Source organism: Phalacrocorax aristotelis, chromosome 6, assembly GCF_949628215.1.
Source record: "Phalacrocorax aristotelis chromosome 6, bGulAri2.1, whole genome shotgun sequence".
Classification (NCBI taxonomy): domain Eukaryota; kingdom Metazoa; phylum Chordata; class Aves; order Suliformes; family Phalacrocoracidae; genus Phalacrocorax; species Phalacrocorax aristotelis.
In genome coordinates this window covers 7739762-7765366 of record NC_134281.1, presented here as the reverse complement: position 1 = coordinate 7765366, position 25605 = coordinate 7739762, and the positions used below count along the sequence as shown (strand labels likewise).

Below are 25605 nucleotides of genomic sequence, written 5' to 3'. Positions count from 1 at the left end.
TCCCTTGCAAAATATCATCTTACACAGATAAAAGTTTATCTCTGTGGGCCAAATCATGCTCCCACCAGTGTTTTCCTGTTGACTTCCCTCTCAGCACAAGTTGGGGCACAACCCAAGACCGTGTGTCTCCCAGATTTGTGTGGAAGAGGCTTCTCCAGGGTGACGGTATGGTTGTCCCTCATCTTTGCTGCAAAGTCTTTTGAACATTGCAGTCTGTTGTCTGAAAAGCAATAACCAGAAGAACAGCTAACAAAGCTATGGGCAGAGAAGATGTTTCGGAAAGAGAAATTCTCACCATGAGAATTTGTGGCAGCATTGGAACAACTTCATCCCACGCCTGCTGTGCTTGGCAGAGGAGTTCAGTTCTGTGTTGGGGGGGTGAGAAGCTGTACACATCTAAAGAACCCTGAGGTATGTAGATATAGTGTGATGTGAGAAAGAGTTGTCATCAAAATTCAGCTGGTGCTGTCATAAAAAAGAAAGCAACAGCAGAAGACAAGGAAAACCTGAGGAGTGGTGACAGCAAGAGCATTGAGGTGCAGCAAAAGAAGTTGGTGCTCTTAGTGTTGTGTAAGGTCTTGTGTTTAATTCCAGTTTTGGTCAGAACCTGACAAGGGGAGGAAGAGTTTTCAGCTGATTTTGTCCTTTATCTCCACTGATTTGCCTTTGGGAGCAATGGACTTGCTCCTGGACACTTGAGGGTTCTTGTCACGTGCTCTGGCTGGCTGTAGGGCCTTGTGTTTTGCAAAGGGAACACGCTGCAGAAAGGAAATGGGTAGCACATGTAATTTTCAATGTGAGAAATGTTTGCGGATGCTGTCAGTGTGGTGTTCTTTTCTTGCCAGTTCTAAAGGCCTTTGGTTTCTGTACTGGCTTTTGAAAACGAAGAGAGAGCGGCACGGCAGGGACCATCTGTCTTTGTTTTTAGTTCTTTCAGAAGTTTTGATAGACTCTGCATTTTCTAAGATAAATGATTCAGTGAAATTTTACTCTTTAGCTTGAGTAGTTAGTATCATTGAGCTACTTAATTTTTATTTTGCTCGCTGCTGTTCAAGCTGAAGATTCTGGTTTGACCAGTTGGGAAGAGATGGGCTCATTGGCCTTGGAATTGGCTAAGAGGGTATGATGAAGAGCAAAAGGACAATGAGGGCTGCTGTGAGAAGGTAAAAGGGGTGCCTCTGTGAGGGCTTTGGGACTGAATCTCGGCAGGACTTGTTTTGTAAATTGATATCTGAAGCTTCTGGGATTTGATAGAATTAGATTCTGAAGTACATTATTCCTCTTTCGGTGGTCTCTAGTATTTGTACCAAAACCGTATTCCACCGGATTATATTTTATGAGGTTTTTTAAGTTATTCTTTTTTTCCCCGATTTATTTATCCTTTTTGGTGCTCTGAAATATATGCATGTTTTCTGAGTGCTAACAGTTCATCTTGAAGTAACGAGCAGAAATTTTGTTTCGGGTTCACAGCGCTGTCACCAGTGGTCTCTATTGTTTTTTCACTTTGGTTTTAAGTTTAGACGTGTGTTTCATCTGTTCATTTTGAATTTTAGATAGTTGAGAGATGCTTACTCTGAATATTTAATGGCACTAACCGTTATTTTAAGAACACGTAGTTTCTGAAAGAATGCAATTAGAAACTAAGCCCAGGAATTTCTGTGGCAGGTCAGGCACTTCTGGCCTCAACTGTCATTGACTGGAAGAAGAATAAAGCTCACGATGCCTCTACAAATCACTGAAGCATTCCCTTCCCTGATGTTATGATACGTGTCATATGCTCTGCTGAGAGACAATATGAATGTGCCTGGTGGATAAATGTCCTCTGGATAAACTTGGATGTTACTGTGCCTTCTCACTGTGCCTTTTATGATCCACATCTCATAGACTGATGTGTATATGTAAAATATGAGCCACTTTTAAAAAACCAGAAGCATGTATATGTCTAATGACCGTAGAAAAAATGAGAAGCAAATCAGATGCTATGGTGAAAGTTTCAAACACCAGCCAACAAAAGAGCCCTGATGTGTTTGTTTTAAATTCCTGTACTTTTTAGAGCCTATTTTATGATTTTGATGCTTGATTGAGAGTTTTAGGAGGGGGTTTGAAGGAGGCAGTGTAGTTGTGTGATTTAAGAGGCTGGTGAAATACATGGCCTCTGTGCATGGTGAGTGAAAGCAAACTCACCTTGCCTAGATATTCCAGAGGCCTGTAAGAGAAAATAAATGAGGGAAAAACAACAACAATTTGAGTGAGGAAGAAATAGTTAACAATAAATGTTTGGGGCTGGCAAACCATGGGGAGGGAATTCTGCCCAAGATCCTACAGGACTGTAGCATGTTCAGAGTGGTAAAAGGCAAGATGTAAAAGATCTTTAGTCCTTTGTTTTACTCTTGTATCTGAGTCAATATGTTGCACAGATCCATGAGTCAGGTGAACGTAAATTGTGCTGTTGGAATTTATCTGGCCAGTAGCTTAACCTCTGACTCACCCCAGCATGGTACAGCATTACAAATGTAGTCTTCAAGGAAGGATGAACAAATTTCTTAAGCCATTGGGCACAAACAAAACCTTCAAAATCAGTCAAGAATACCTCCTGTTCCACTGCTGTGTCACCCCTTGTGCCCTGGGATATATTTGTAGCGGCTAATGCTCGGAAAATTCAGTCTGTCTGTGTTCTGTGCTCAGAATGACTAAAAGTACCTTTCCTCATTTTGTCCAGCTCATGTTTAGTTCAGTGTCCTTTTAAAAATTTTCAGACTACCAAGTGTGATGACTCTGAGCTAAGCATATGAATATCCATGGTTTGACAAACTAACCTCTTTTCTTAATTTACTTCAACAGAAGGGAACATAAAGACGGGAATGCAAAAGTGTGGTTTTCTTGACAGTCCAAGCAGTTTAGGAATTAACTACTTCAGGACACAGGAATCCTGTGTATTACTAAGGGACCTGAAAAGAATGTGTCCTCTCACCTGTGATTTCATTTTACCTTCATGGTCTCCCAAAAACCACCAGACATGCAGTGTTCCCACTAACAGTGGGGAAGGAGCTTAGTGCCTCCAGAAACAAATAAGACTGTTTAAGTGCTTAAATCTGGTTTAGCTCTTTAACTATTAAGCATATGAGTTGGAAATGTCTTTTGTGTGTGTAAGGGAATTATTCCCATTGCTAAATTTCCTTTCTCTGGAATTTCCCTCATTTTTAATTAAAAAAGGGAGCAGAGCTGGGGAATATTGGTGGGAAGAAGCCAACTCAAGGATCCAGTATGAATTCTGTGATGTGTAGGTAGCTGAAAGATCCTGCCTGGTTTATGGGGCAGACACTGAAACATGGGACCACTTGCTGAGGTTAATGTTTGATCTCTCAGTCCCCTTGGAAATGATGATCTTGAAATGGGATGGCCTAGAACAACTTGAAAGTATTTATTTTCCCAAGGCCCGTGAATTGCCAACACAGGGAGTACTTTTACTGTAACAAAATACTGTGTGTTTAAAGAGAATTCCTTCTTTCTGAGGAGAAATGTGACCTTGATTAAATTATTTCTATTTTTAATCAACTTTAAGGTCCCTGGAACTTCTAAAGTTCTCAGCAGCTGTTCCTCAGATGTCTGCTGGCCTGTTGGCCTCACAGATTTTCCCATCTCCTCAGGAGAACTAAGGACTCTGAACACATCCTCAACAGCCAGAGATAACATTTTGTGGCCAAAAAAGACTAAGTGGTGCCCTAAGCTTGGGAAAGGGCTCTGTAAATGGTCTCCGGAGCTTCCCCACAGAGGCTATATGTTGGAGAACACTGTTAAAGGGCACTTCAGCTTTAATAGTTGTACACTGATCCCCAAACACTGGATCTTCTTTCTGCTGCCAATCTTTTTGTGCATTATGTTTCCTTTGAGAGCAGAATACAGGCAGAATATCTTCGCCTTTTGCTTTACTGTTTAATCCAGCACCACAAACCAGAAATCCTTGGGGTTTAAGAAGCTTCACCATCTATTTACACAGGTCTGCAGTGGCTTTTTGTTTTCTTTGTTGTTTCATCTGTGGTTTTCCCCCCGCTGTGTTTTGGATGGTTGTTTTCTATTGGAAATTCGAGAAGCCTGTTTAGCTGCATGCATGCTGCCTTCCCTGTACACCTAGTCACCTCTGCACATGGTGCAATACAGGACCAGCATCCTGTTCTCAAGGCCATAGCACCTCTTGTTTACTGAAGTAGTTCTATAAACAGCAGAAACACAATTTCCTATGGACCTCTGATCCACAGCCCCTCTGCTTTGCCTGTTTGCGCTGACTCAAGCTGTGCTTTCATGGCCCCAAAACTCCCTCCTACATCCCTGAGCTGTTGGTTGAGCAGGTGATAACAGATGCTGGGGCGCTTCCCCAGGTATCTGTGTGCTGGTTGCCTGCCTGCGTGTACCTGCTGTTGGCCTGTCCATCAACCACACAGATAGTTCAGCTCCTTCTGCAGCTTTTCCTACAAAGTGGGATTGCTAAATTGAGTCTCTCGGCTCAACTGAGATGCTTACAGATGTGTCTGGCATGCTTGTTTCATGTTCACAGAAGTTTTAGGAGTTTTGTCCCTACCTCTGTCTTATTTGCCTAAACTCGGATGATGAGTTCAAAATCTAAGGAGAGGGAAACAGCAGGCACCACTTCAGTAGCAAACCAGCCTAAAAATGTACCTCTGAGCAGTCAGAGACAAGATGTCAGTAAATATCCTACTGAATGGATCATGTTCCATTACTTACTGGTACAGCAGTGAAATAATTAGTTTTTTGGAGCCAGATTATAAGCATGTGTGGAGATGGAAGCATTAGTACTGATTAAGTACTGTACTAACCAAATATTGTCGTTTATTGTGTCTCAGGTACCCATTGAAAATATATGGGCTACAGTCCAAATACCTGTGGAGATTAACAAGTTGAAGGTTTAGTTCAGGGCACTCCTGAAACTACTCAGGTATTAAAAATGAGGAATACTTCTTGGTACAAAATGTCCTTTCAATAGTTGTTATGGATAGTCTGTGCGTAACCAAAACATGACACAGGTCTGAGATACCACTTTCCTTTTCTTGGTAGATATGAGACTGTTTAACTGAAGATTTAGTTATGGAAATTTCTCTCCATGAGCAGAATTCCATAGTTTATTATAGTGAAATTCCCGAAATAGCAAAAAAAAAAAATAAATAAAAAAGCCTATAAAGAAGGATCAGGGAGTTTAAAGCCGAGATATTAGAACTGCATGGTGTTGTATGTGCACTGGGTTGTAATGGCCCTTCCCCGTCATGAATCAGGCTTGAAAATGCTGTTACATTTGCACAGGTGGAGTTTTGCTGTTGTTGGTCTCTTTTCAATTAATTGTATCAATACCGGATAACTGTTACAGGTACTTGAATGGGCTTAGAAATCTTTTTCTTTTGAGATGTCTGGTACTTCACTGCTTTTAAGCTTTTGCACTGGTAGTCAGGTTTTATGTAAATCTATCAATGTTATTTCTACCATTGGTGATCTTATTTCTGACTATAAGCACTGCTATTTAATTCTGTCAAAGGTGTTTCCGTAATTAAATTTATAGTGCGGCTTAATAACAGTTCAGAGAGCATAAAGCTTCCAATGTGTTTTAGTTCTATTTGAAAATGGATACCCAGGCTACAGTTTGGGTCAGAGACAGTAAAATTGGATAGCATTTTGTGACCTTAAAGCTTTTCTGTTCAATCGTATCTTAACATTCCATATTACCGGAATGGAAAAGATTTTTGTACAAGCGTATTTTGAGGTATTTTAGCACAGTAAAGAAAAATCTCAATAAAATAGAACTGCTGGCATTTCTGTGTATTAAGAGCTGTTCTGCTCTCCAAGCACCTGCTAACTTAAGTGTGAACTGTTTGAATGAGATGTTTGCAGGGTCAGGCTGCTTCCAGGCAGCTAGATGGAAGATATCCTGGTTTCTTTACTTGACGAAGCATGTTGAATTAACAGGAAATTACTAGTAGCTTGTCTCTCTCCTGATTGTATTTTTCCATGAGAATAATCAGGAGATAAAAGAAATTTGTTGCCTGACAGATAAATGAGGAAACAATCCTTTGACAGTAAAGAAATGACGACATTAGAAAATCCTGTTGGCCAAAAGTATTTTGCAGTTTTTGGAAACAGAAGTATTGTGAATATAGGCGCAGCACAGATGCCACAGCTTGAATAAACTTTCTGATCAAGGATACAGGTGTACCTTTGGATGAAAGAATGCAGAGTTGAGCATTGCTCCCTTTTTAGTATGAGCTTTACCCCAATATATCCTTTAATGCCTGTGCTCACACTAACAGAAAACCTTTTGATTGCTAGTGCCTATAAAGAGCAGATGGTATCTTCTGAATGTGTTTTAATATGAGAAGGTATTGAGTATAGATTGATTCCGTGCATATTTTAAATCAACTCTGTCTGTAAACTCCATTTCAGTGTTACCTGTGCTTTGAAGAACTTACGATATTTAATATGTCTACAGACATCCCATAAATCCTTATTCACCCCACCTGCCTTTCTGTGCTAAGTTCCTGCTGTTACAAGTAGAGCTTTGATGAATATTTAGATTGCACTATAAAGTTTGTTCTTTCAAAGGTATGGATTTTCCTCATGGAAAAGTCTTTGTTTCTGTACAGAAACACACAGGAGAAAACGATTGTCTTATGTCTGCAGCTGACCAGTGTTGCATTTGGGGTGGGAATTAGTAGTTCATCCTAAAGCAGTAGAGAGCAGCAAATACAGTTTCCTGTTATCCCAAAAGCTCGATCAAAGAAACAAGTTTAGTATATACTTAGGATTTTTGGTACTAAAGCCATCTCTTCCCCTTGTTCTGAAGTTATTGCAATAATCATTATATTGATGGATATTGTTCTGTTTGTTACATGCTTGTTAATCTTGTGACCTTTCCTCCCCCCCCCCTCCACCTTTCCAACATTCCATCAGAAGTATCAGACGTCTCAGTCATAGGAACCTGGCTGGGCTTCCTTTGTTTTCCCTCCTCAGGAATCAGCTATTTATTATGAGATAGTTTTACATATGCAGCTGTCTGAAATTACAGCTCCCTCTTCTGAAAGGGGATGTTTACTGCCTCATTAATACCAGTTAGAAGTCCTACTTTATAGCATTACATTAATAGGAGCAAGGTGGAAACATTAGTGGAAGGCCAAGGTCTGAGATTTTCATTAGTGCTTTTGAGTATCGTTACTGTCCTTGTAAAACTACAGGTAAGCCAGTGTTCTTGTGAGAAATGTGTGACCCTTGTCTGGCCAGATGGTTTATAGAGCTTTAGATTTATCACATATCATCTTCCTTGTCTTTCTTTATAAATGACCTCTTTGTGATGCTTTCTACTAGACAGCTGTTTGATCAGAGTTGACTTTGAGAGGAAATGTCTCCTAGAACTTCCTGGAAGACCTCATAATTTAATGGTTTAATTTTATCTTGAAGCATTTGGGTTCCACAGAAAATCTCTTGTATGTGTGTACATGCACTCCTGTAAGAGGAAAGCTGAGATCTTGCAGCTACTAAACAAGAAACCTGGATCGTTTACATGCTGCTTTGGGCTTCGGAGCAAAATTGGAGATCTGCAGACATAATATGAATGTCCTTTGTGTTGCTGGGGAATAGGATCCATAGGTGAGATGTATTCTTATAGAAAATGCTTATCCAGAAGTTTTTCTCTTCAGGGAATTTATGCTTCTGAATGTAACAGTAATTATTAATGGAAAGAGATTGTGTTCTCAGGTGGACTTCATGTGTGTTATCATTGTATATCTGAGCTGGCACGTTATGTTTGGGTCCTTCAGCCACTGCTGTAATATGAATAATCCATACAAACCTGTTCAAAAGCAAAGCCTTACTGTTTTACTGACTGTCCTCTGAGCAAAAGGTCATCTTTGAGCTGATGACCTTCTAGTCCAATGGACAAGATGAAGGGCTACCATTTTTACCAGATGTCAGATTGAGAAAGATTGAGTGCTTTGCCTGAGGTTATGCTCCTAACTTCCTATGCAGTTGGGGAATTCTCCTTATTACCAGACCAGTTTAAGAAATGAAAGACTATCCTACTGCCTCACTTAAGGGTTTTTGTTGTGAACTAACAGTTGAGCACACATATGGCATATTGCAAGGCTCTGAGAGTTGAAAGTGTCACACTGTCTGACTTTGCTAACAATCTACTCAGCAATTCAATGTACATATATGGTGACTTCTCTCCTGTTCACTTCTGAGCTCCAGAATAACATAGTCCTGTAGCTCAAGCTTCTGCACCACAGCATGCCTCAGACTACACAGGCTTGCACAGGCTTTAAGGGTTATACTTGTTTCCCACAATTTTCTGCGTGTTTGTCTCTAAACGAACCATGAAATGATTCAGTGCCCACATGTGGTTTTAATAATAAGCGTATGTGGGCAAATGAGAAAATACAGAATGTTCGACTGGAAGTTTCCAGCATATGATATGGGTTAAAATCGAAGTAGGTTTGTAGTACAGCGTTTGTCAGAATTGGTTAATGACTTTTGGGTTATACAACATTTTAGATGAGACTTCTCTCTATAACCTGTAACAACTGTTGAGTGGTGGAAGGCTTCATACTTAATCAAGGGCAGACTTGGAGCAATAAGTTCCAGTTTGATCTTCACTGGGATCTGATTGTTTTTCTGGGAAGTTTGTGTGTTGTTGTTGGTTTTGGGGTTTTTTGTTTTGCTGCTGTTATTGTTGGTTGTTGGGGGTTTTAGGGTGTTTTTTTGAGAGAAAGTGCAGCAAGTAGCTTTCTGATCTTGTTTCAGCTGAGAATTATGTCAAGGGCTTGTAATTCTTCAACAGGAAGTCACACCAGGCATCCACATCTTGAAAACTACAACTGCTGTAGATACATTCTGGCTTCAGGTGGTCTTTTCAGAGTCTAGAGCAATCATTACCCTCACTGTGTATCCCCAGCTTTGCAAAACGCTTCTGAAAAGACTTTGTGTCTTTCATTATTATTTTGTTAGCAATAAGTTCTCAGGTTTTCAAAATCTGGTTTTCTGTTCTTTTCTCCCACCTCAGACATGTTCAGCTCTGATGTTCCTTCTTCCGTGCATACTGAAGGGAGATTGTGACATCCCGCTAGCCTGAAATCAGAAGAAGAAATTTATTTCTATTAGATGAGAGAATCTCTCTTAGACTATTCTGACTCTATATTTTCTTTTGCTCCCAGACTTGAAGGGTTAATGTTGGATTAGACTTAACCAGCTTTTGCTAACAATCTGGCTTAAGCTTGTTGATGAAATATACAGTGAGAATTGCCTTTGGCAGTCTTTGAGACTGATGTCCTTGTGCGTGAAAGGGAGGAAAAGCATTGGAAAAGCCACAGGGAGGAAAAATGATAAATAAAGACAAGTACTTGAAGATCTTCTACTAAGGAGAAAAGAAAAATCTGTTCCTATGCCTGTGATGAGAAGGTGAAGTAGTAATGACTTAAATTGCTCTGGGGAACTATCCAACAAAGCAGCACCTGAGCTGATAATCTGTGCAGTCCATCCATCAGGAGGGGCGGTTAAAATAGGTTAGAGAAACATGTTGGGAACAGGCCCTGCCCTTGGTAAATGGCCTTTGGATCTCATTTCCTCCATAGGACTGCAATTCCCAGGAAAGGCAGGTGTATTTGTAAGAGAAGGTGAACAAGAAATGCAAGGCAGCAGAGCTATTCTTGTCACAGCAGTGCTTTGGGTATCATGTGGAATAAGAAACTTAAGTAAAACAAGTGGACAAAGCCTATAAAATTTGTTAAACTTTGCCTTTCTGCACTTGTGTTACTGGAAGAGTTGTTTTTCTATGGCGATCTTTTCAGTATCTAAATGATGTGTCAAGGTGACTATGTTGTGTAGGAGTAACTGAACTTGGTGTATAAGTGTGTATATAAGCCGTGCTGGGCTCCATTGGTTTCTTCTCACTGTGACCTTTGGGCACCAAACTTGATCGCAAAGAGGACTTGTATGGCACATGTATAGATCTTTTTGCTGCACTGTGAAAAGTGTACATCTGCTGGAAGCTCTGGTCAGTGTAGAGGTCTGAAGTGCCAGCAAGGAAACTGCAGTAAAATTTGCTATAAATCCTGCCACCTCTGTAACTGACTTACGGAAAACTTACAAAAAGTGGTTTTTACCCAGAAATTTGAAACCAGTTGTATGTCATCCAGGCATATAAGCTGGAGAAGGCCAAGCGGTCTGTGCTTTGGGAGTGCAGAAGATTTCAGAAGTACACTGAGATCAAGAGAAGAGTAGTTATCCACAGCTGTTCTTGCTTTCCGCCTCGCTGTGGAAGTGGACTCTACCCCAGGCAGTTTATGGGACTTCTCTCAAAGTAAGGGCTATAGCATCCAGACAAATATTTGCATGTTCTAGAGGGAAAACGCACTTCTCTGAAGCAGAAACATCCCAAGGTGCTGTAGATGATAACACCTGTATGCAGTTATTTTATCTCTGGGCTCATCGGGCTTTAGGAGTGGAGCCATATCTTAAAGAAGCTGTCACAGCAATCCTTGTTTGCCTCCAAGGTGTCTCCTGAAGTGCTCCTGCAGGTAATTAATCACCTAATAAAATACACTCTTTGACAGTAGGTGGAATTTGGAAATTAATTTGCACCCCTTAAATGAGGCTTCTGAAACTATAATTATCATGAAAGGAAGAAACGAGCTGTGTCAGGTGTATAAATGATTTATTTATCAAGAATAAACTGTCACCAAAGTGGCACTTAAACTTGCAGCGTCTGTGCTTCATTTCTTTTAAGTGAATTAAGCAATGACGTTTGCCTTCCCTCCCATATTTGCAGGTCCTGGGGCAAATTTTCAGTTGTTTGTGAAGTGTTTGGTATAAAAGTGACCTGTAACAAAATTATTGCTGACTTTTCCATGTTCTCTTTTTCTAATGTGTGATCACTCCTTGCTGCCCCATCATAAGGTGCAATACCTTATCCCCAGAAGAGCCTCTGGCCTCCCCAGAGGACACCACAGACCTTGTGCAGCCCAGTTGGCCGTTTGGATTTCTCATCATCCCTCCAAATGGTGGATTTTGTGAACTGGGTGTTGGTAGCATCAGGACATAGAAAGGGGAGGAAGTTTTAACTAGTTGGTTGGGCTGCATATGGTATAAGTTATGTGGAATAAGAGGAAATCCAAGATACCTGATTATCTCTCTTTTTTTCTCTTGTTCTTAATGATGCAGGTTTAAAGATGCCCGAGAGATCTATTTTTGAAGGTTGTAGGAATGCAATTTTTTTAAATCCAGAGAAATGTGAGCATAGCAACATTTAAAAAGTGAATCATCTACAAAAATATTTACCTGCAAAATCAAGCAAATACCTTGCTAAAAATGTGTTACCACAGTGTCTGACCTGTGCACCAGAGCATCTGAAGATTCATTTCAGCTGTGTGGGTAAAGGGGACATGGGCTTCACTGCAGCCTTCACTGCAGGATTACCACTAAGTAGTGTTCTAGTTGCAACATCTGAAATGTATTTGTTGCTGACAGTGTAATTTGCTGGCTTCAAAGTACACATGGTGTGCTAATACAGTATATGTAGTTTGTGCAACATGGAAGAAAATTGTCTCATTATTACATATTAATCTTCCATTATTGATGCATTAATTTCTGAGAAAGCCCAAGAGGATTTCTATTTGTGTCATACTGACTTCTCTAATGCACAGCTTCTGGGAAGGGCCATGCCTGGTTATTTCCCCCATACTTGTTTGCCCGAAGTTAAGTTGACTTGAAAAAGGGATGAGGGTGCTCAGCACCACTGGTTTGATTCAAAAGTCTTCTGAACACAGTAAGAAGATTTCTTGAGTTAAAGCCCCTTGAGAAAAATGGAGTAAGAGTGAAATAATTTTTCATTTCTTTTTTATTTACATTTTAGTAATGTTGTCTCCTATACCAGAAGTGGCTTTTGCTGGAAAGCATCGCAAACACAAACAAAATAGGCTGCCATTCAAAAACCCCCATGTGATGCTGCGAGATTGGAAATGCCATATTTTAGTTATGGGAACTGCCAGATTGCAAACAACTCATGTGAGCAAAACTACTTGTGATTCTTACTTTTTGCTTGGGAATGTAGGTAGGAATAACGCTACGCGAAATCCTTTCAATATAAACTAATACCTTTCTTTCCCCTTCTTCTCCAGAGTTTTACCACAAAGTATTTTTACTGGATTACAGAAGTTTTTGGAAGTGTGCTGGAAATATTTTTTCATGAAAACAAAGTGGCAAAAATTAAATGCTGTGGAATGCAGCTGAAGGGGCAGTCCAACTACCCTGAGCATGTCCTGGTTTGCTTGAAATATGGTTGCCCTTTACAGGCACTCAATTCATCTTGAGGCCAATTTTAACAGTGCACAGTGCAGAAATGACTAACTGTTATGACATGCCCTGAACCAGCTCCAGTTCAGCTTGTGTAAATTCTACATGTGGGGTGCTTTTGGAGCTGACAGGTGGAATTTTATTGTGATTGTATTTAACTATTCCACCACAGTAAAGGCTTTTGTCATTTATCTTACTGAGTAGCTATGTGTTGCAAAGCAAAGGCTCGAGTTCTTTTCTTTTTTGGGTTTGGTTTTTTCCCCCAATCAGCACATCTTGTCAAGACTGTTGCTCAGGGCAGGATCTTCCCTGTGTTCAGTTATACTTTCCAAATGGGTACTTACCAGCTGGTCTGTGGGCACAGAGCATCATGTTGGGGTCTTTTCCGGGACGAACGCTGCTGGGCGCACCATGGTGCTGGTGGAAATATCTCATCCTTGGTTTAAGCCTGAGAGTGAAGTCAGCCAACATTGTCTGTTCCTTAGGCCACGCTCAGAGATCCACTTCTGGCTGTGCAGCTGGCTGAAGCGCTTACAGCCCTGTGTTGCTACTTGCTGTCTTTAACATGGCTTATTTGGCATGACGTGGGGACAGAGCAGTTATGTGAGGAGCCAGACCAGCACTTGGGAGGAATGGGCACGGTGATGTGTGGTGGGGTTGTGATAAGCACTTGGGAGCCAGGGTGAAAGCGGTAACCAACCCCGCTGTCCCCACTGCTGCAGCTGGAAGGGGAAGTGCAAGCAGTCAGTAGAGGTAGAGCTCATTCTGTTTCAGACTCTCTTAGAACCTGGAAATTTCCCTCCAGCGTAACAAGCTGTTTTCACCATGTCTATCAGCATTTCAGCACAAATTGCATGAATTTGAGAACCTCCTTTCCACCCCAGATTAGTGCTAGGCTTAAGACACTGATAATACTTGCTGCAGGACTTCCAAAAGAAGTCAGGTAATTTACTGGCATCATGTCAGCTGAGCTTTTAAAATTGTATGTGTGAATGTATAATCAGCACACTGTTCTGCAGGTTTCTTAACTCTTTTCATGATCCCAAAGACCGCTACCAGCATTTGGTGCTACTATTTATAAATAAAGGTGTTAATAGTAGTACATCTTTTGATTGAAAGCTACAGTTGATTTTTGCTCTTGTATGAGTTCTGCAGATTTTAGTTGTCTGAAGTGGTCTGTTAGTATTTGTGCTGAGATAAAAATTGTGTTTTAAGAGAAGAAAGCATCCTGGTGCAAATTAGAAAATCCCAGGGAAGATAAATGAAAATGTAATAAAAATGCCTTGAGTTTGAAACATCATGAGAATTGTAATGTATAGCTTGCTAATCTCAGTAGAAAAAATCCTGTTTTAAGTCACCTGGATATATTATACGCTTCTAACACCAGTCCATTCCTTTTCAGCCCAAAAGGTTATGAACGTTACACTGGAAAAGGTATTTGCTTTGAGATAGCTCATTCTTCATATTATGCAGTAGCATTGCTTCCTTTCCTTTTTTCTCTTTGGTCCTTAAATTGGTTGCTAGTTTTTTTTCACTGCACTGCCTGTTGCCCTGTTCTTTGAGTCCAGCTATGTGCAGTGCAACCTCAGGGATACCATGTCTTTGATCAGGACCAGTAGTTTTTTCTTCAGATGCTGCCTTGCAATTTTGTTGGACTAATTTGGACAGATACATCTCAGTCTCACAGTGAAAGGAGCATCACGCATGTGTTATGGTGTCTGTGGGTGGCACCCAGAATAAGACATCCAAATGCTGCAGGACACGAACAGTTCTGGAGACCTACCTAAAGGCAGGTTTTTTAAGCAGATACTAAAATACTGTCCACTGAAAAGGTAAAATTTCTGGAGATTCCTCATGGTTTGGGAATGCCTGGCTATTTCCCCAACCAACATTTTTGTGTTTGATTTTCTTTCCCCTCAAGTAATGCCTGTTAGCATGAAAATTATTTTATTGCTGATTTTCTGTTTCCCAGCTGGAAAACGATTGGGAAGACTATGGTTCAAACCATATATATGTAAATCCCACCTACTGCTGTGTATCACAGACAAAATCCATACCAGGCAACATGACTTTATGAATCTACCTCTGACAGCAGGGAATTGGCAAATCTGCCACTTGGCTGTGATGGGCATTTGACATGGCTGCAAAAGCAGTGAAGAAATCTCAGTGGAACCTTCTGGATGCAAAATGGCCTTTAAATGAATTAAAGCTGTGTGAGCAGCGTTTCCCATCCCTTTCCCTCTAGAGGCCACACTGCAGTGGGCGTGCAATTTGGCTTTCTCCTTTTGGTGTCAATGTTTTCCACAGAAGTACGTTTCTTAAAGGGACCATCAGTGCAACAGATGCTGCGCTCAGACCTGCTGCGTGAGAGGAGCGTGCTGGAAACGGTGGGATCTGATCCCATCGCGGGGCTCTGGCAGTTGCATTGACTGCTTTGAATTTTCTGCTGCTGGTTGGGATGCTAAAACCTCTTGGTGGAGCTGCAGTTGTGTTGTTACCTTGGCTTATGCTCTGTCGGGTGTTTGAGGTCACTGAGTTCTTTATTGTATATCTAAAGTAACCCACAGAAAAGTTTAGACTATTTTCTTTGGCTTTTCTCTTCATTCACCACGTTGGTTGCAGCCCCAAATTAGCAGAAAACTTTGTTTAGGAGTTAGTTCAACAAAACACTTTGGCCCACCTCCAACTCTGGAAGAGCTTTTTAGATTAATGGGAAGTTGGGAGCGTAAAGAAGAGTATGGAGTCTGAGAACTTGTTTGGGTCTGGTCTTTAATGTTTTTAAAGCATAATCGTGTTCCTGTTCAGCAATAGTGAAAGTTAAGCATGTGCTTAAGTGCTTTGCCAAGCATGGAGGGGATGATTTATACTGGTAAAGTGGAAACTTAATAGTGTCTACGTTGCTGATCACAGCTATAACCAGGATTTCATAGAAGAAGAGTTAGCTGCTGTTGTGCTCTGTAGTTCAGTTCCCATCAGGCTCTGAAGATAGCCCAAACCTATAGCTGGGATGTGTGGGCAGCCCTGCAGGGTGAGCAAATGAAGAAAATAAGGGTTTTTTTGTGTCTGGGATGTTCCAGTTGTTGAGTTCTTGCCCACCAAAACACCCGTGCTCTTCTGGATCCTGTTCCCATGCTCTTGTAGTTTGGCACACTTTCCTCACGTCTAAGCTGGGTAACTTGAGTGTGAGAAATTGTTTTGGTTTAACGTTGTGGTTATGGTAGATCCTCAAGGCAGACAGCAATGAGGTGGCTCTGTAAGGACATACAAATGAATTCAAAGGCTTATGGTGAAAGTATCTTTTCTGTAACTGAATTAAAACAAATCATTGAGAGTCATGGCTTTTACTTCCACAGATCTTATAATGGTGCTGCCGTTGTGCAAGCAGGGTTAGACTCCTTTGAGGAAGCCTGCAAGAGGTTCTTGAACACAAACCCCCCTGCTCTCTGCACGCTAGATTTGCGTATGCAGCCAGCCTCGTCTAAAGTTTTTTCCTAGCTTGCTGACAGGCAGGAAGTTGGGGGATGCAGGCAGTGAGGCAGTGAGCTTTCCCAGGGGCTCGATTGCCGTGGACAAGTCTGCAAGTCCACACCTGGGAGGGCAGCGAGTCCCAGGTGGCCCTGCAGTGTCCGACCCGACATCGTACAGCTGCTACCTTTGGGTGGGGGTGGAAGAAATGCTCCATTAGGAGCAGAGTAGCTCTCCAGCTGCATAGGCAGGGAGGTCTGCTGGGTCCAGGGGGCTTCCTGTTTAAATAGTTAGAGTCTGCAGAATTGGTTAAACTGTCAAAAAAAAAATTATAGAGGGTAAAAAAAACATAAAGGAACCATCCTTCCTGTATCTGTATGTGCGTTGTCTAACTGTTCATTTGGGTTCGATCAAATGCCCATTGCAATTTTTCAATTCACTTTAATGAGCTTTAGATTAGGTTTTTTGTAATGTAGAATCAGATTCAAGTTTGTGGAACTGTAGCTGCCATTCAGGAAATCTCATGCTTTAATACATAAAAGCTAGGAGAGATCATTGTCATAAACTACTAGGTCTCCCAATATAACATAGGCAAGTCATTTCACTCAGTGACTTCTGCATGACCATGCCTTACGGCTGGGCTAAAGCAATGCAACTGTTCATTAAAAAAGGTAGATGAGGGAGAGAAAATAGTCCAGTCTTATTTCAGGCATGCAGGATAGACAGACTACTCAGTGCAGGACTTAAGGACATACTTAACTGCTTCTCTATAAAGAGGTGGGAAATTAGACATGTTTTAGTGCTTTGCAGAACCAACTCCTATTCAGCTAACGCCGACAGACATCACGTGTGGTGAACTCTTTCAAGGAGTCTGTGAAGATCAGTCCTTTAACTCCACCTGTACTGACTTGGGCTGCTGTATGACGGACCGCTCACCCTGGGCTGCTGGCGCTTCCCCTGTGTCTCCCCTGGGCATCGTTTCACTGGCACCCATCAGGGCACTGCCTGTGAGACTGCGAGCACCTTGCAGGATAAGGCTATTTCTTCTTTTACCTGTGGTGTACAGTTCTTCCTAAATCGTTAAAAATAGCAGTTACAGAAGGAAGCTTAGCAATGCCCCATTTTGTGAGATACTCATAAAATTTTGAATGTGTATACACATAAGTGTGTATACATGCATGTAAGATAAAGTACCTTTACATGAATAGCATTTCCTGAATTTGACGTTAATCTGCATTTTTTCTCTCTGCCACATGATGGAGATAATGGGGTAAGATACATAAACAGTGCTGCATGGGTCATGCACTTCAAAGAAAGAAGTTTCGACTTGGTGGTTTATAGTAGTTGTTCCATTAATGTTGGGTTTGCGCTGGCCTTGATGGAATAATTTTCTCATAGTAGCTGTGGGATGTTTTGCTTAAAGCAACATTTGGTTACGTGTCTTGTTTTTTTCCTCTCTCTTTTTTGTTTTTTGTTTTTTGTTTCAGTTTGGGGTTGTTTTTTTTTGTTTGTTTCTCCCCTCCCCAAAGGCAAATATGCAGGAATACCCTTACCAAATAATCAGGGCTACTGATGCAGCAAAACACCGAAGTTCGTATTTGGTAAAACATTCAATAGAATTTGCTTAGCTTACATTAACTTTATTGGGACTTTAAGCTGTACTTAAATATACACAGTTTGGGCCCAGATACAGCTACTAGTAGGGCTGTTGTGTACACTTCTGTAGAAGCAGGGAATTTGCAGTAGTTCCTGCTTAACAAGTTAAAAAAAGCACATCCTAGATCCTGCTCTCACCATGAATCTGAGTCCGTGCATTCTGGGAAGGACACGGTAGGACTGGAATTAATTGATCCATGTGTTGTATGCTAGAACCCTTGCGTCTGCTCTCTCCTCTCTTCTCCATCTTGAGCATGGGTTCTGATCCAGAAGCTATCGAAGCCCCATGTGCAAAATTCTCAGCAATTTCAATGAAATCAGGCCCATATGCAAAAGCAGAGATGGATTTTCCCATGGAAATTTTTTTAGTGGCATTCAGAAATCTATTTAATATTTATGGTGAAAGCTGCTGTGTTATATTTGTGATAATAACGTAGTAGCAAGACATTTGTAACTGAACTGCTATAGGTTGAGACACATCAGGGAGGGAGAAACCCGTGTTTCTTCCCAGTCTGTTAATTTTCTTTGTGTTGCTGTTACTCTGAGGACGAGAGCTCTGGTGCTGATGTCAGTGCGATTACAGCTGCACTGTTGTCAAGTTTCTTTGATTGAATATTTGCTGGATGAAGCAATACTCTCACTCCTCTCCACAGATCCACCTGCCTTGTGAATCAAACATGCTGCTTGTTTAATTCCTTGTAGTTAGGTCCTTTATCTCCTGCAAAATTCTCGTTTGAGGAACTGTTTGACTCTGATTCTGCAGATCAGTCAGTCCAGTGCCTGCCTATAAACTTTTTCTTCTTCGAGTTTGAAAGTTTGTATTTAGAGGCCCTCCCTTGATAGGTGCCTTTCATAAGGCATTTTTGTAATTATACTAACATTTAAAATGTTACATGTATGAAAAATGTACATTAAAATGTCTCCAAAGTTAGCAAACTGACGTGCTTCCGGGACAGCTGCACAGAACCCTGCGTGCGTGTGTGTGTACCCATGTATTGGTGTAGTAATTTCTCCAAATGTTGGGGTTTCTCCTTAGAAGACTTTTTCCAGAAACGCTGCACTCCATGCTCCAGGGTTCTGCGCCTATGTTTTTTTCATGAGAACAAAGATTAGTCCTTCATGGTCCTAAACTCAATGCATGTGCATGACTTAAAGGCATTACCTACCAATAAATAGGAGATTAGCTGCGGCTTGTGTATTTCCGGATCAGTTCAGGTTTTTTCAGATGGCTCGTTGTTATCCCGTTTCCTTTAACGATGGGACACTTTAATGAGTTTGCCATCTGACATACATCTGCTTCCTGTTAAACAATACCTTCATTCTTCTAGAGCTGCTAAACTCATCTTTTATCCTACAAGATTTTTATCTGCGCCTTGAAAACAGCATGTACAAATCGATGCCAATATATTCATTTTCTTGTTGAGGATTTTTTTGGTATGTTGTTTTCAAGAAGGAATAGCAAAACGGGCATCTCCTTTAGTGCTTGTTGGTTGGAGAATGGGAGAACATGGATATTATTTGTCTAATTAAGGGCCGATCAGTCCAGCTCCTGTTTGAAGTCCAGTAAGATTGACTTCTGTGGCTAACGTTATACGGTTTCTAACAGTTATTCTGTCCTGCAGCAAAGTTAGGGGCTGGTGCTGGGCGGGGGTGGTGGTGGGATTTTGAAGGCTGTTAATATTGCTTCTTTGAGGAAAGAGCCTTCAGTAGCTCAGTGATGATCTGTCTAGTGCATGTGCAAAGTTAGTGCTCTGTGATCATCAGGCTCTCTTAAATCGATCCAGCCTGCATTGAGTTTGTGCATCTGCCTCAGTGCTTCTCGCTTTCCCATGTTTTGGGAATGCAGAGCCATGCTGGATCTCTGACTGTGGCTTTCTCCTTTGCTGGTCGACATTGCCCCTCCAGAAAAACTTTTTTTTTTTTTTAAATATGATAAAACCTTTTTCTAGTGGAGAGAAAACTGGATTGAATTTTCCTTGTATTTATCTTTCTCTACATAATGCTCTTTATAAGTTGCTTTTATAACAACTGTGTGGTGCTGTTTAAAAGAAAATCCTGTTGTATGTGAAGTTCTGCGACACAGGTCCAAAGGACATCTGTGAGAATGGCTTGTAACCAAATCAGGCAACCCTGTGGGCACATAATATTTTGTCTAAGAAAGGAATTTACTTCCAAATGTTCACATATGCCAGGTGACAAGTGGAAATACTGTGGGCTTAGAGCTGGGGAAACAGATGAAGCAAGATGCAAATACTTGAGGGTTAGTGGATGCTTGAATCAGAGTAATAATTATAATTCAGGAATTTTGTATTTCTTCCGATTTATAACTTGCTGCCTCTGAGATCACACAGATTTTATGTTATTTGCTTGAAAATGAGGGAATTGCTGATTACCTCAGGTGGCTGCTGATGCATGATCTGAAACCTTGTTTTAATCATACCCTGGGTAGTGTTGAGACTGGTGTTTCTACCACCCTAAATGCTGTTCCTTTGCCTCTAGCAGTGCTGCAGAGCCACCTGTTCAACTCTGAAGACCTGTGAAAAGCTGTGTGTTGCAAATGCAACTTGATGGTTTTACCGGTAATGGCCCAGCTTCCCAAGGGGTTCCACCTCTCTTTGGCTTTGTGCAGTCTTACGGGAAGGTGCTGTATGGGAACTTGGTCTTTTACTGTGTCCCTTAAGGAATGGAGCCAAGAGAAGATCTTCTCTGGGCATTGCTATACCAGCGTTGTCATACTTGCCTGAGGAGTTTTGTTTCTAATTGCATCAGTGTTTATTAACAAAGCCCTCCATAATTTATTTAACATAAAATCTTGTCCATTCTTTCACCACGTTCACAGCTTTCATCTCTGAGCTGCAGGAACGCAGCTGATGGCTTTGACAGTCTTTCATTCATGTTAAGATTACAAATTATCTTCGGGAGGTTCCTTGTGGAGTCTGCGATTTATCGAGGAGGATCTGTGAGGCAGTATTAATTGAAGCTTTGCAAGAAAATAAGTCTGTTTTGTCAGCTTCGGGATATACCATCGATGATGGCTGCGCTGAGCTCCTCTACACCTTCACCTTTGGTCAGTGTTGTGGACAGCTATGGTGCTGTCTATTGCTATGACCTCTGACCTGACCAGGGGAGAGGCTTGCCTCATTTCATGCTGTCCTTTCAAATCCTATCACAGGGAAAGTATATTTATAGCTGGAACATCAGTTTATCATAATCCAGATGTATTGGGCAAGCGTGTGAAGAATTTTAGGAGGACAGGACACTGAGCCAGATTTATAGTGGTTGTTAACAGAAATGTTTTGGCGTTAAGTCCAGTGGGCAGACAGGGTTGTTTTATTCTACTGTAACTTCAATCTGTTTGGAAAGAACCATCTTTTATAAAGAAGCTCATTAAAAAAAAAGAGAACATAACAGGGACTTAGGTAAAGGGAAGATTGTTCTCCTGAAATTTGTGGTTTATGTATCCTTGGAAAACAGTCTATTTTTTGATATGCAGAGGTGGTTTGTTGACTTTTCTTTGTAATTACAATGGAGCAGACACAGTTTGGCACCTGCAGCTCAGGCGCTGGTGGAGTACTCCTTATAAATACAGGCCTCAGCGGTGACAGCATCTCTATGAGTGCATGCAAGTGACAGGTTAGGTGCAAGTTTGAGAACTACTCTGTGATGACGGCAGTACATTCTCCCTGAAGAGAACAGATGTTCTTGCCCTTGGCCTTTGTGATATTAGGACTGTCAAAATCCTCTTCATAACTGTTGGCTTTACTCCCATTGCTGTTAATGTAGGGAACAGTGGAGGTACGGGTGAGAGCAGTTTCTGGGAGGGAGGTACAGTTTCAGGGACATTGAGAAAGCTCTTAAAAGGTGAGCCTGTTTTATCCTCTGGCTGCTTTATGCCAGTCTCTCCTTCAGTATTTACTCTAACATTTGTAAGAACAGATAGCTCTTCTGGAAAGCGCAGCCTGCTGAACTGGAGACAGAGAAAACCTGAATAAACAAACATGTGCCCCAGATTAGTAAGAACATCTGTAGGTTTTATATTGTTTTGAGAACACATACCACATAGTTTTTCATTTCTTTTGCTTTTCTAGTTTCTCCCTTTCTTCTGTCTCTTTCTTCTTCTTTTTAAATATATTGCTAATAAAGTTGGAGGTAGAAAGTACATCTGGATTATGCATGACATGCCACTGTTTAATTTCTAGCTGGGAGGACGAGAAGAAGAGTAGTTTTATTGTATCCTAGAAGAGAATAAAGCCACATGCAAATTCCAGCCATGGACATCTGTTTCCCCTTTGTGTGAAAGAATTCTCATATTTGGAAGGGAATCCCAGTTCTGAAGAGGCTGATGAGGGTTGGCTTTTTTTTTTTCTCTTTTGGTTCTTCCCCCCCTTCTTTGCCACTCCTTCAGCATGTTCTTGCTCCCTGGCTGCTCTGTTTCTTTCAGGACAATGTCAGCTTGCAATTTAGCATCAGATATTGAATGGATGAATGTTGAGTTACTTTAAAATGTTGTGTTTTAATTACAAAGAGTGTTGTCAAGCTCCTCCTTAAATGTCTTTTATTTAATTAAACAGTATTTGGTGGGAGGACTTTAGCTCTGTCATCAGTCTTTGGTACTTGCAGGTCAGTATTTTTCTCAGAAGTGGGATGTATGTATCTTGCTCTGGCTGTGAGGTGCAACTATTTCTAGCAGTAACTTATTAAAAATAATATTTTAAAAACCTTCTGTATTGGGGAATTAATTAGATCGGTAGAAACAAGAATCTGCAAGGTTCATTACATTAAGTTAGGCATCAAGAGCTAAGGACTACAGGGACTAGAGCAAATGATAATTTCACTAACCTATAAAACATTTTAGCATAATGATTTACAGCTCTCTGGGGGCTTTACACTTTTTTTTTTGGTGTAAGAGTTGACTCTGTTGAACAAACAGCACAGTTATATAACATTAGGCCAGACATGAGAACTGGTACTCTCTGTCTATTTTGTATTAATGTCGAATGAGAGGTTGGTGGAGCTTGCCAGGGTTTCATATTTGCTGGCAGAAAGTTACCCACATGTGTGGACCACATTTTTATTGTTGCCTTAGCCTATTTCAGGCATAAATATCGCTGCCTGGCAGGGTGTGATTCTGTTCATTGCTGAAGAGCTTTTCTTTTAAAAAGCAAAATATGAAAAGGAATGAAATGCTGCTGTAAATCTTCAAATTAAGAAGTGTCCCCAGACTGTGAGATTTTGTCACGTCTGTCATGGTAGAGGAATAAAGAGGAATTAGCCATCTAAAGTCTTTTTCATTGTTGGATGAACTACCCTCTCAGAGCTGTTTCTTTTTGCATATATTAATACTACTTTTGGGCGTGGGCTGTTTAGTCTGGTCTCTTAGGGAAACAAGGCTTATGCAAACAGGGTGTATGCACACACCAACACACAGCAGCCTGTTGCAGCCCTTGGATGTCTTGGCCATGGAAATGTGGCAGAAAGGCAGAGGCTGCAAAGATAAATAGAAATTCCGATAAGTTTTTTGAAAATATGTGTATGAGGGGAGAATAAAAATGATTAAGGGGTTTGAGGGAAAGCTTGCAATAGGAACTGAACTTTCAACAGCAGCTGAGGAAGAGATGTTGAGAGGAATGTGATGGAGGTCCCTGTCATGGGAAGATTGCCGAACCCAGCTAGAAATTATTTGGCTTCAGAGAACCTGATGACAAAACCCAAATCCACAGGAAGCCAGACTCCCTTTCATTCCAGTACCCATGAAATTGCTTGTGTGGGTTTTGTTTTTAAGTCAGGATGTTGTTAAACAGGCTCCAATGGATGACTGTAAGAAATGGGGGACATCTCATTCCTATAATCTTTGTGTGGGCAAAGGTGCTGCTCTGCTTGTTGGTGGTGGTGGTGCTTGGTTTTTGCAAGTTTTCAAACTTTATTAAAGTGTGGCTTAGAAAATGTTTAGGCCCTTATCCTGCAGGCATCTTGGAGAGGAGGAGCCCAGCGGCCGTGCAGATCTCACTGACATACATCCGGAATCTTCCCGGGCATTTTGGTAGCCTGTGCACTGCAGCATCTCGTGGGGCGCAAAGGGAGAAGTGAAACTGATAATCCCCACCCAGCTCTGGTCCCCGCTGAGCAGGACACGAAAAGCAAACACCACTAACGCTGGAAATCAAACAGCAGTCGTGAACAAATTTCCTCTTTGATTGAAATGCTTCTAGCTAGGAGATAAAAAGGGGTTTATGTCAAAAGCTTCCCTTGTTGTCTTATTAACAGCTGCATAATTTTACCACTCATTCACACATATAAAAAAGCAAAACTTGGAGACTCTATTTGAAAGCTTGTTTTGTTTGGTGTACAGCTGGATACAGAGCATTTCCTTTTTTCTCTTTTGACAAATTTGAAGCAAATGTAGTGGGTATTGTTTCTTTTTTTTTTTTCTTTTTTGGCCTAGATAGTAGAAGATTATGTTGCTTTTCATTCTACATTGCAAAGAAATCATGCCATTTAACTCCAATTCAACAGCCATGCAGCAGCATGTGGAGATACATATATCTTTTCATAAATATATTACCACATATTACTGTCAAATTGCTGGACTTTTTCACCCAGTATTAAAAACAAAATTTAATTGCTACACCAGAGTTTCAAGGCCCTGATAAATAAGAGCCATGTCTGACCTTTATTGTGGGGCTCTGAGATGCCACCAGGGATATTGCTCATTGTTCAAGATGACAAACTTCCTCTGAGATTTCAGTTTGTCAGCTCAATGTTCAGCAGTGACATTGATTTCTTCTCACTGCCATTTCCTGCCTGAATAGATAACAAATTTTCTGTGGCAGGTGTCTGTCAAGCTTAGTTTTGCCTGGCAGATTAACTTAATAGACTCATTTATTAATCATTAGTTGCAACACAGTGAAACAGACAATACTCCTTAACTCTTGTGATGTTGGATGGATGTACCATTTCAGATTCCTTTGTGTAGCTTGAATTTGGATTTAATAAGCTGTTCATATCACTGTAGTGAATGTTTTTAACCTGACATTCCTCACGTTACAAAGAGCAAAGATTTATGTATTAGTTAAGCGTGACCCATTTTGAGCGTGTGCTACTTTTCACAGTAAAAGGTGCATGAGTGCTTTTTGTGACTAATAGGATGATGCACAAACTACAAAATCAGCCTGCATGAGGGGGAAAACTAATCTGACACACGTCGTGCTTTGGGAAGGAAGATAAGAGTAGGAGAAGACATATACTTGGAAGGAGATTTGAAACTGGGGCTGACTGGGTTTGAAGTGGAGGGGATAACTGCAGAAGCATTTAGGAAGGGGCAAAGTAGACCCGCAGATAGAGCTGCAGGACAATTCTGGCACAGGGTAATATTTTCATAGGGACTCCTTCTTCCATCTTGAGGATAAATACCTGGGCTGGAGATAGCAAAGGCAGAGTTGGTATGAGAGCTGGATTTTGGACAGGGATTGTCAGACTGGTGAAGGAGGAAGAAGAGCCAAAGAACTTAGTAGAGAGTTTGGAGGAGGGAAAAACTATGAAGGATGGCATAACCTTGGAAAGTGATGGCTCTGGTTGTAAAGAATCGCCTGTTCATGGTGAAAACTGACTTATTACACATGTTAGCGCTGCACAGCCTACACAGCTGACTGAGACGTATGTTTGTCTTTTTCTCAGTGTGTTAAGAGAGTTGGTCACGAGGTGTTTACCTGGGCAAAATCTGTAAGGGAGCTGGAAATGCGCAGGTACTGCTAAGGACACATGGCAGAGGAATGAGCCTGGGTAAAGACACATGCTGTTGCTGGACAGAAGAGCCTCTCTCTAAGTGATGAGAAAGAACCACCAAGCATCTGCCTTGGGTTTTAGTTGGGTTGTGGTAGCTCTTCACAACCTGCTTTTAATTCCTTAGGGAGCTTGTTAATGTGAGATCACCGGGAGATGTTCAGTAAAGTTTCTCTCTGCCGCTGATACCCAAATTGCAAAGCCCTGGTCGGAGCACAACTGTTTTCAGCTCAGCATTTGTGAGTGTGTATTGCTGAAGACCTTTTTTTTGCCAGGCTGTGTTCCTGGCCTTTGGAACGTGTTTCCTGAACCATCCTTATGGCTTCCTTGGCTGAGTGTCAAACCAAGAATGTCCCTGCACTA

At 41.2% G+C, this 25605-nt stretch overlaps 1 protein-coding gene across 7 annotated transcripts in view; it reads left to right on the top strand.

The window, feature by feature from the left end:
• Nucleotides 1-25605, top strand: part of SLC25A26 (solute carrier family 25 member 26) — a 95017-nt gene that overhangs the window by 37295 nt on the left and 32117 nt on the right. The gene's annotated exons all lie outside the window — the stretch shown is intronic.